We start from the raw sequence: 11822 nt of genomic DNA, 5'->3' as shown, positions 1-11822 counted from the left end.
GCACTCCCAGGTTCTCGTTGCACCGGTCCCTTTGCTTGCGGTTTCACACGGCGATGTCGGATGTAGAAATATCTGCACTGGCAACGACGTTCCATTTCTATAGCGTTTTACGAGCAAGCATAATCTTTTGGTTCGTAACTATCTAGGATTGAGCGTATATTTAGTTTCCTCAAGAACTGTTTTTTCTCATTATGAGCCTACATGTTATTGTGTGTGTGCGTGCGTGTTTGTGTGTGTGTATGTGTAAAATATGTATATAATAAGTTATCCTTTTGTATATAAATTTGTATGGGATTATTATAATGTTTAACAAAACATTATAATAAATAATTATTTTCACGTATTATTTTGTCATATTTTAACTACGACTTAATCATAAATATCTTATTCACCATAGCCAACACTAAAAAATTCTTTTGGGCTGAAAGTCTTAACAAAACATATTTAATTTTTTAATCTTATAAAATATATTTAATTTTGCAATGAAACTTCTCAGTAGCAGTAAAATACGTCACATATACCAGTGGTTATAGTATGACAAAATATGTAAAAATAGTCCTTTTTTGCAACTTTAATTGCACATTTCTCAAAATTAACGTGATGGAGTAATTTGGAAATCAGCTCGTATTCAGTATCCAAAAATCTATAGGATTACAACTTTATTTTGGAACTTTTGTCGAACAGTTTTACGTATTTATCTAACTATTTGCAAAAATATACATTAACTTAATTATTAAAAAATTTTAAATGAATTCTTTTAGAACACCGTTTATATATTTAACTTATATCTTATTCTTTCTCTTGCTTTTACTTGTCCTTCAACCGGTAATCAATGTATGACAACTTTGTACCTTTCACATCGGATTATCCGTTAAATTGCAAATATATAAATAGGAATTTCATTCTGTGGAGAGTAAATCAGTTTATTCGAAGTGATACGATTTTACAATAAAACTATAGAATGAATGAATCACAAAATTCATAAAAGATTGATTGACAAATGATTCTAGAATAAAGTTTTTCAATTAAAAGTATTGAGTGTGCATAATTCACTTCTATGGACACTGATCTACTGCACTAAAAAAAAGTTTGTTCAAATAAAATTCGATTTTACTCCAACTTATGGAGCGTAATTTAACTTTTAATTAGAGTGATGAAACATTCCAAGTGCGAGCTCAATTTTTACTTTAAGTAACACTTACATTTGACTTGGTTTTAGTGATATTTCGTTCTCTGAGTTTTAAAAAGTAAAGTACGTCTTTTTTTTTGTAGATATATGGAACCTGTATTTTAATGTCAATTTATGGCAGAAATTCTTTTAGTGGTTTGCCATTACTTTCTGAGAAGTAGTAATCGAATAAAAATTCGATATTTCTGACCGCATTATTGATATTATTTATTTTTTGCAGATTTGTTTTTTTCAAAATGTTATAACAAATGTTACCTATGTACAGAGATATGAAGAAAATGATTTTGTTGAAGTATTTAAAAATTCATCTAGATACAAGTTTGAAAATAATTTTGATAAATCATCAAAATAATTATATATGTATATAACACTCAAGCTAGTTATTAAAAAGTCAAAATTTTTAAAGTATAATATAATATTTTTATAATTATTTTTATGATTTAACAAATTATTTTTAAAGTTTTAAATGTTTAAATTTGTATCTAGTTAAATTTTTAGATATTTCAGTAAAAGTATTCTTTTCGTGTAATGTGTCTGAAATCAAATATTTTTCGCGAATTTAGTTACAAAATTATTTAATATTGAAAAATTTAAAAGACAATTTGAAGTTAGTTTTTTTTATCTGTATAAACTTTTCTTTAGGAAAGAAATTTAATTTAAAGCATACTAAGATATTTAATTATCGAGATGTTTAATGCCAAAATTTAAGGAATTGTAAGAAACGATAATCTCTGCTCACTTTTCGTTAAAATGATAATTTGTAACACATATAGCTTGCGTGCAAATGTATTATAAGAAGAAACTGGTACGTCTCGACTTACATTCTTTTAATGTAACAATATTGTGAAACTCTTATACGGATGTTAGAGATTCGGTGAGAAACGCGTAGATCCGTGACAAGCTCGATTCGCATAATTAAATGTCGGCGTTGTACCATCTGTGATTTCATCAAGTTTAAAGTTTCTAATTAGCGAAGATGTCACGCTAACAATCCTCTTTCTCAAGTTGCCACGTAATGCAGCCTTTTCTCTAGCTGATGATTTTACAGCGACGTACACCGTATTTTAATTCACTTCGCAATGTTTCGTTTTGTAGAAAATTATAGAGTCTGTATATTAAAATTGAATCTCAAATAATACAATTAAATGAGGCATGAAAATTATATAATATTATTGCTCACTATATGGAGATTACTCAATATATCATTCAGTTATAAATAAATTTAAATAAACAACGCAATTTTTTAATTAAAATTGTTTATGTTATCTTGATAAAATTGTAGTTTTTTTTAAATTTTATTATAAATATTCACGTCATAAACCGCGAATATTTATAGTAAATAAAAAAAAAACTAGACAATGATTTACGATATATAAACGATTTTAATTGTGTTATTTATTCGCATTAATATCAAGTTAAATAATTAAGAAATTATTTTATTCTTATATTTCTGACGGTGTGTGTGAGTAGATTTAGTAAATTTGTTAAACGGTATTAATGATTTGTATTTTTATACCTTTACGTGAAAATTTACAACCAAAATTTATAATAATTAATAACGAAATTTATCAATATATTTTAACAGATTTGAAAAAATGTTTAAAGTAAAATAGCAGTAAGTCATTACTACTTTATCAATTTTTATTACAATTTTTTATTCTTATATTTTTCGTAGAATGATATATATATATGTATATATGTATCTTTCTGCTCTTACCATCTGTGCTTCTTTTAATTGAACGGTTCTTGCGTTAGCCGCAATATTTCCTACGAGGGCGTTAGCATACAGTAAATTTTTTAAATATATTATTTAGTGTAATATTGATTTTTAAGTTATATCTATTCACTTACAGTGATTCATTTAATGAAAACGTTTTGTATCTTTATTAGATCGCAATCTAATATAACAATTAAATAATTACGTATCTTTATACTCATATCTTAATAGCAATTTAAACATAAATTTAAAATAAATATTGAAATTGACACTATTAAAATTAAATTTAAAAATTATGCATTAATTTTTGAAACTTAAAAAATAAATAAAAATTAGTATGCATTTACAAAGTCTACATCTCAAATTGAAATAAAAAATAATTTGGCATTTAACGATACGATGTGTATAGTGATAGAATTAATTATAGTCGCTTTAATTGTAGCTTTTAAGCTTTCTTCTTTCGTGGTCACTCGTGTTCACTTGCATCCAGCGTTCACTCCACTTACATTTAATTACGTATTTAATCGCATGAATACTAATACACTCGAATGGAATAAGCGTTTTGCACGACATTTTTGACATTTAATATTAAATGCGTTTCCGCCCATTAATAATTAATCTTTCATATATTTCGCGAAATATATGAAATATTAACGAGCAGTAACTTTATGATCCCTGTTCTCAATTATGTGCTCACGTTAATTTCTACATAAGAAAAGCATTATTCAGTGTAAAATATTTGTCATTATCCCAATTTAATAAATACTCGTCACTTGCAGATCGTTAATCCGAAAAATTAATTATTTTCTCCGAATGCCGACGGGTTTCAATCATTCGTGAAATATGATCGCGTTTCGAGAACGGCAAACATAAGGAGAACAGAGATATGCGTTAATTTCTGTATTTCCAGATGTATTACATTTTATTATTTTACTGGCGGCGAGACGGTTGATACGCGGCACGCGCTCGGCGTGTGTGTGTACATATAAATATACGTTGCACGTGCCCGGCGCGCTGCCGGCCTACGTCATCAGCCGTTGGCCGTTCGCACGGTGTTTACGAAAACTGTCGCCGCGCTATCATTCCGTCACTACCCTCGGCCGTGCCTGGCCGTGCCGTTTTGTGCGTAGTACGATTATGCCGCCAAAAACGTCGTGGCTGCGCGATGAATACCACGATCATGTTACGGATAAATTCTCATCCGCAGCATTCTTTATTACTGTAAGATTACTATCGTATACGCTGATTGGGCTGATTCGTGGCATCGTTCGACTCGCGACGTACTTCACGAGACGCGCTGCGTCGCGATGGTCATTCGTTTCGCAGCGAACATCTCGCACGGTTTATCTGTACAGATCGGAACATTAGATTCACGTTTCGTCGCAATTTACTTAACGGACGATTATCTTTCGAAGAATATTTGAAGCCAAACGTGTTATTATTCGTTCATCTGAAAATAATTTCGCCATTACTATCGTCAGAGCGCGGAGTAATAAACGAATTGTTGAATCGCGTTATGTAGGGTGCGTTTCATTCGGCGATCACAACGCTTAGGAGCATCATTTGTCTTTATTCAATACTTGATAAATAACAAGAATAAGAAATAATTCTAAGAGCTGTGAGCAGCAAATGAAACGCAGTCTTATCGTGACGGAATATGCGTGTGATTTAAACAACGGATTGCAGTGATGTGTGCGATTGCGTTCGGTTTCTCGTGAAATTTATTCTTTAATATGTTCTTTATTGTCTTCTGTTTCTTGCTTTTTACCTCATGCCTTTTTCCTTATTTTTGTAACCGTTTTATCGATAATTGCGTTTCTTTTTACGTGTTTCTTGTCTCATTTTTGTCGAAGTTCAACTTTTTTATTTCAGCCGACAGGAAACAAAAAACTAGGTAAAAGACAAGAAGTAAAAAGTGGTAGAAAGCAAGAAACAGGAAACAAAGAGCATATTGTAGATTAGGCTTTTACGTGGTTATAAGTTGTGTCGTGAATATGTTTCGAGCGTTACATTTTTGGACGGTTCGCTCGGTTCAGTTGGCAGTTGATGCGACTCGGAGTTAATTTCGCGTTGTACTTCGGGAAATGCCGCATAAAATGACGCGTCATCGTTATTCGCGTTTTCGCGAGTGTCACGTCGAGAGAGTTTTACGAAACTGACTACCTTAGAGATAAAGTGGTGAGTACAGTTAATGTATTGTGATATCTATATAAAAGTATCGCCTAGTCTCTTTTAGGCTGCGTTCGGTAACTTTACCCGAGTGCTCGAGTGTGCCATTTTATCCTTGTTTTACGTCTAATGAACGTTAAAGATGGAATGACGCACTAGGCCACATTTGGGTGAAATTTCCGAGCGCAACCTTAATCGAATCGTTTATTCGAATGATGCAGAAATAACGCGGATAACGTTTCGTCGAGGGAATCCTACGAAGTTGACAATCTTGTCTGCCTGAGAGGAGGAGAGGTCAAGGAGAGACATCGGGTGACGGCGGAGCAACCTTGCGGTGAGTATATAATTTGTATAATGATTTATAAGTGTAAATTTATATATGTATACGCTCTAAACTTTTAAAGTGAATCTCATTCTGAAAAGTGAAATCTCATTCTTAAAGATTGAAAATTGAGCCACTTTTTTTAAGATTGGCTCAATTTTTACTTTTTAGAGTGAAATATAATTACTCATGCGGAAGTACGTTTCTTTTTAACCGGATTGTTTATTTAAATAATTTAGAAAATAAGAATTAAAGAAAGATTTTTTATTTATAAAATCCTATAAGAAGCTTATTAATAAATAATTTAATAATTTAATAAATTTTTTATTTAATTAATAATTTAATAAATTTTCTTAAAAATTATATATTTATTTTCGAGAACTTTATATGCCTTGAATAATTATTTTCGATATTTTGATTATTTTTTTTTGATCTGCTTAATTTCAATTTTACATTTGTTTGTTATAGAAACATCATAGCAACGTTGCAGATATAACTCCGCTGTTACGCATCGGTCGGTGAGTGATGTTTAAATTTTTTATGAAAGTAACGAATCTATAATAATTATTTTAAATACAGAAGAAATATTTTTTGATATATGTATGTTATTATATATAATTATTATTTTTATACATAATAAATTATACACATTATATTTTAATTATAGATCCGTTGCTTTAAAATGGATAGGCTAGAACAAATTAAGATTTAATATTTTTTTTAATCTTATATATATTATCTAATTGATTGATTTATTATACTTGTCTATGATTGCTTTATCATGCTATGCATTTTTTGTGGATATATTACACGTTTAAATTTTTACTAAATTTCTATGGTCTATCCATATGTAATGGTTAATAATTAATCTTTATGTCAGTTAATATGTACGTAAATTTCCATAATACTTTATTGCGTGAGAGCAGAATTTTTTGTAGCATTTTGATATTGTTTCAAAGTTGGTCGATTTTAAATCTTACTTCAAATATTTAGTTTTGAAACATAATATGTTTCTACCGTACTGCATAAAAAATATTTGATAACATCTTAATATGTATATTATTTATCTGCAATTTGATTATTATATTCTGGAGAATATAATACATATTAAATGAAAATTTATAAAAACGAATATAATATCCTAATTGCATGGGATCTCACGTCATTCAATCATTTTGATTCTCTCGTCTAGTTTTTGAGGTGAGATACCTACGAAACGAACGAAAGAATCATGAATATGGGCCTCAGAGTCTATCAATTTTCAATTATTAATTTTGGAAAAATTATTATTAAAAGTTATTAATATAATTTTTGAATCATATAAAAAATTTTTATCTTTATATTTCAAGATTTAATTTTAACAATTCCAATATTTTAAGATTCGTTTTGACATTAGACAATGTTATCAAGTTTTTTAGAGTGCGGTTGATACATATTTTTTTTATGTTTGCAGTTATAATTTCTATTAATCAACGCGAAGAAAATATAATTAATTTAATAACTTATAAATTTTGTAATTAATTAATATTATAATGGCCTTTTCGCCATGTGTTTGCGTTTCGCGCATTTACACGAGCATAAAATGTTTACGTTCGTCTGCCGACGATATTAATGAGTTTCTCCTTGTTTTGATTTTTGACTGAATTCTGCCGAATGATGGTCAGAAAGGTAAATCCAATTTGGCCGAAAAATCAAAGAAAGCTATTTTCTAAAATTTTTATATTGAATGAATCTTACTCTGAAGAGAGTAAAATCTCACTCTTAAAGATTTAAAATTGAGCCACTCTTTTTCAAGACTGGCTCAATTTTCACTCCTTAGAGTGAGATTTCACTTTAAAGAATTTAAAGAGTATACGAAATTTTGGATTGCAAAGAACTTGGATATTAAAAGATAATAAAACGATATATAGGGTGGGTGTACAAAATATTTTTTCACATATGCATTTGTACGGTATGATAATTTTAATTTTCTACATCTCCCTCAAATTAAGTCTCCCCATATCGGGTGGGTTTTGGAAGGATTTCTTTTTATTTCGGGCCTTCGTCCACGAATAGATAGGTGATCTTGCTGGATTACCAGCAAGATATGTAAGGCATATTAAAGGTCAGGCTTCACGATCTGTAATTGTTTGATATGGTAAATATAGGGATATCCATTGTTTCAATTAATTAATCCTTATATTAGAATTATGATTAGGTAGAAACATATATAGATAGAATAAAAATATTATCATAAATTGAGTAGGCAGAATATTATCATAATTCGAATAAGTAGGAGACCATTATAATTCTGGTAGGTAAGATGCTATCATAATTCGAGTAGGTAGGGAAACTGTTGTAATTAGAAGTGTTAAATGTCACGTATTTTAATAATTACGAACATTTTGATAAATATTTGTTATTAAAAAATTAATATATAAAAATATTTAAAAAATTTATAAACTTTTAATTTAAATAAAAGAAGTCATTCATATTTTTTAAATTTTAAACTGCAACCATACTGTACAGAATTATAACCAATTTTATTGACAAAAAATTTATTAACTATAAAGACGTGAAACGATGATTGATACGAAGATAACAATCATATATTAGTTTCTGTATTTTGATGTATTTTAGTAATATATTATGTAATAATTTTTGAAATTCGAAGTTTATCATTATTTTTGGTGTATATTTTTGTTATTATTATTTTTATAATGCGTTGCTACACAATAATATTTCGTGTAAAACATGAAATACAATGAAATAATGCATATACATAATGCAGAAGGAAATCGAAGATCGTGAATGTGTTATAGGTCGAATATATCCATGGGTATATAATTCAATTTGTACGTTTTGTACATATAGAAGCGTCAGTAAATGGCAATGTTTATTTAAAACGCGGGCAAATCTACTCTTAGGCTTCTCTTTGATAAGATGAATATCATACCCTGATTTTGAGGACAAAAATGGAAAGAAGTAGAATATAATGAGAATAGGTTTAATTTTTCTGAATTTATCGCTGATAAATATTTTTCATTATGATAACAAAACTTCTGACGTAAATGCAAATTTAAAGTATATAGGTATATCTTATTCATGTATACGTGTAATTTATGCAGAATAATAGCGTGGCCATGCGAGAAGAGAAAAGATTGCAAATATTCTTCTTAAAGCTCCTTAATTCTTTTAGCTGTCAATTTTTTTTCCTCCTATTTAGAAAAGGGAAAGAATATTTAAAAATCAAGGGAACGTAATTTTCTATTTTTTTTCGGGAATGATGAACGAAGATTTTTTGATACTATGATTAACAATGCGATCTGCTTATAGAGCTTATAGAAAATATTCAAGCATTTTCGCGATGAAAGGTTTCTCTGCGTTGAAATGATTAATTACTTCATATGCAAGCGCGACATGACAAACGCTCGGATGCAGGCATGTGTTCAACCTGCATCGTCACCCTCACCGAGAATTTCCGTTGGACCAGGACTGCAAAGTATGTGTAATGCTCAGTTGAATTGCAACCCCAGCAGATGCGTGGGCGACAGCCTACGCCGAACATTGGTTCCGGGAGAATGTCGGAATACTTCAGTTGCCGAAGGGAGAGTCGGCTGCTGGCTCGTCAGTCTCGACGATCACGTAGAGGAAGTTCGTGGCAAGTTCGTGCTTCGCAAGGATCATCTTGCGTTCATTGTTTGATTTCGACGAAAGCGTTAGATCGTTAACCGAAAATTCCCCTTCTTTCTTTTCTGAAATCTGAAACGTTGCAATAACATATTCGACTTGATAAGATAAAAATTATTATAATTGTTTTCGAAATTCACGGATCTGTAAAGTTCCTGAGATTTTTAGACGATTAAGTTCGAGAAATCCTGGATATTTAAATTTTAGACTTTAGTATTGCGACAGATTCGACGGTTTATTCTTACAACAATATCATTTGTAAGAAAGTTTGATTGAATAAGAAACTTAACACGATTCTTTACGCTTTTATGTTCGAAAAAATCAAACCTTGTCATGCATGTTTCCGAATACGGATCATGAAGATGAAGATAACATACCGTTTGTGAACGTCACTGCTGTCAATCGTGTATTGTGCGACAACCGGAAATTAAATGACACGTGCGAAAATGTAATTGAAAATATCTTCACAGACGCGATAATATTATGGCATGTAAACGGTGATCGTGCCAGATAGTGTATCCACAAACTTTTACATTAAAAAATTGTGCTGTTGACTTATATAAGAAACCTGATTTGCACAACACAGAATTGTTTAATTTTTCTAAAATGATAACTGATACTGGAAGATAATGGAGTAAGTACTCTTTTTATACTTCGTACTCTTTTTATACTTCAGTTAATCAACAGTTTAGAAACAATTTATTCTCGCGGTGGAGATAGTAAAAGAAACAAATTAAAAGTAAGCGATAATAAAATATAAGTAATATTATGATATCAATATTTTAATTGTTCGCAATTTAAGAAATCACTGTCTACTCAAAATAAAAAATATGAGAATACTACACATTATATGTATGAGCCATGAAATTATCTTTTCTAATCTTTCTTTAATTCTGTCAATACATTTTTTTTCATTACATTTATATTTGTCTATAATTTATTCAAGTTAACTCTGATTTCTTAAATATAATATTTAACAGAATGCATTTTGTTTTAAGTTGTGACAAAAATGATAAGCACAAGTGTCAAGTTGTCAACATTATTTTCGTCTTCATTGCATGAAAAGGAAAGAAATCTTAATGACATTTGTACGAAAATAGTTTTTTCTTATACTTATAGATTTTTTGTATATATTTGATGAAAAACGAATCTGTCTTTCGAATATTTAACAAGAAGTTTTTAGAGTTTGTTTTTCTAAAAATGAAAACAAACGATGCACTTTCTCAGTTTCATATTCATTGCCATTTTTATTCTAAAGAAATATAAAAGTCGATATAGGTATCGATATAAGCTTAATGATGTTTGTATTTATCTCTTACTTAATTCTTCTCATTTCTATTATATCAAATATAACATGTGTGCTTCTTACTGTGGCTAGGGAATTAAAAGGAATCGATAGAATCGTTGAATTTGTTGAGTAAGGATCGAGTTAATTGATATTTATCAACAATTTAGATTTCTTGATACTTTATACGACAAAATGATATTTTTACTCGTTAATAATACTTAATAATATTTAATCTAGATTTTAATTTTCTAGATTCCAAGTTTATTTTTACGGCTTCTCTCTCTCTCTCTCTCTCTCTCTCTCTCTTAGATAAGACAAACTTTTATTTACTTTTTACAAACGATTAATTTTCTGTTCTATTATGAAAAAGTATAAAAATGTTTAAATTTATTTCTCTCTTAAAAAGTTTTATTTCATTTTATATATTGATCAAGTAAAATTTACACATACATGATTAATGCCTGTTGATGAGTTTGTTTAGTCGTTTTCATCTTTTTTAAAATTACATAGCTTAGATATAAGTATTCGGTTTATTTTCAAGAAGAGATTAAATTATTTCATTTGCATTATGTTAGTTCATTTAATTTATAATGATTGCATTGAAAAAATACGTACAAATAAATTTTACATCTTTTGCAACCGTACTTTAAATATCCCTGATGATAAGCGCGCGCTTCTAAGAAACTTCTAAGAAAATTCTGAAAGATGATATTATTGCTCGTCTACTTGCGCGAATTGTGCTTAACACGATCTCCTTTGAAAGAGGATTATCCGATTTCGAGGATGACGCCGGAATTACGGTGGCGCAATGAAATGGTACTTCATTTTAAGAGTTCCATTGCCACTGTGTGAAGTCTCTTAATAATTGCCGGATTCCAATTAAATTCTCCGGGTACCGTTTGTCTCATTAGCATAGCGAGGCCGCTCAGTAGCGGCAGTTGAAATTATTCAGAAATCCAGAAGTTCCCGAAGGAGGCGAACATATAGACCATCTTGCGAGCGGTGTAACTCGAACGGGGGCGGTAATACGTACGTACGTGCACAGATAATTGCACACTCAGCAGAAGTGCGTTATCGGAGGAATTCTCTCCGGTATGTTTTCCATCTATTAACTATAAGAGAGAGATCGATTGCGGTCATATTTAAATCACGAGCAATAGCGTAGGAATATGAAGGGAAGATTCGACGCAATATATTTAATATTTCAAAACCACACGTTTTTTCTTTATTTTCGTTTCCACCTTTTCATATCTTATTTTATATAGTGGTCCTTGCATTTTAAGTAGGGATAAACTAGGATATTATGGCCATACGGAAAAGATGGCCAAAGGCCATAATTTCTCCAATAATTGATAAATAATGCATTTTTATAGACATTCTTAAAGATAATCAATATTTACAGTAGTTCACATGAGTACACTGTTCAAAATAACAATATTATAAATATTATCTAATATTTTTTCTTTCA

At 29.8% G+C, this 11822-nt stretch overlaps 1 protein-coding gene across 1 annotated transcript in view; it reads left to right on the top strand.

Moving 5' to 3' along the window:
- The first annotated feature begins 5065 nt into the window (after positions 1-5065).
- The window catches only part of LOC108766887 (atrial natriuretic peptide-converting enzyme), an 89894-nt gene continuing 83137 nt past the window's right edge, over positions 5066-11822 (top strand). Inside the window, exons 1-3 of the mRNA XM_018516440.1 lie at positions 5066-5084; positions 5297-5409; positions 5866-5915. The gene's annotated coding sequence lies outside the window, so the exon portion shown is untranslated. The remainder of the gene's footprint in view (positions 5085-5296; positions 5410-5865; positions 5916-11822) is intronic.

This window comes from Trachymyrmex cornetzi, unplaced genomic scaffold (assembly GCF_001594075.2).
Source record: "Trachymyrmex cornetzi isolate Tcor2-1 unplaced genomic scaffold, Tcor1.1 scaffold1194, whole genome shotgun sequence".
Lineage (NCBI taxonomy): Eukaryota > Metazoa > Arthropoda > Insecta > Hymenoptera > Formicidae > Trachymyrmex > Trachymyrmex cornetzi.
This window is presented reverse-complemented; position numbering and strand designations above follow the sequence as displayed.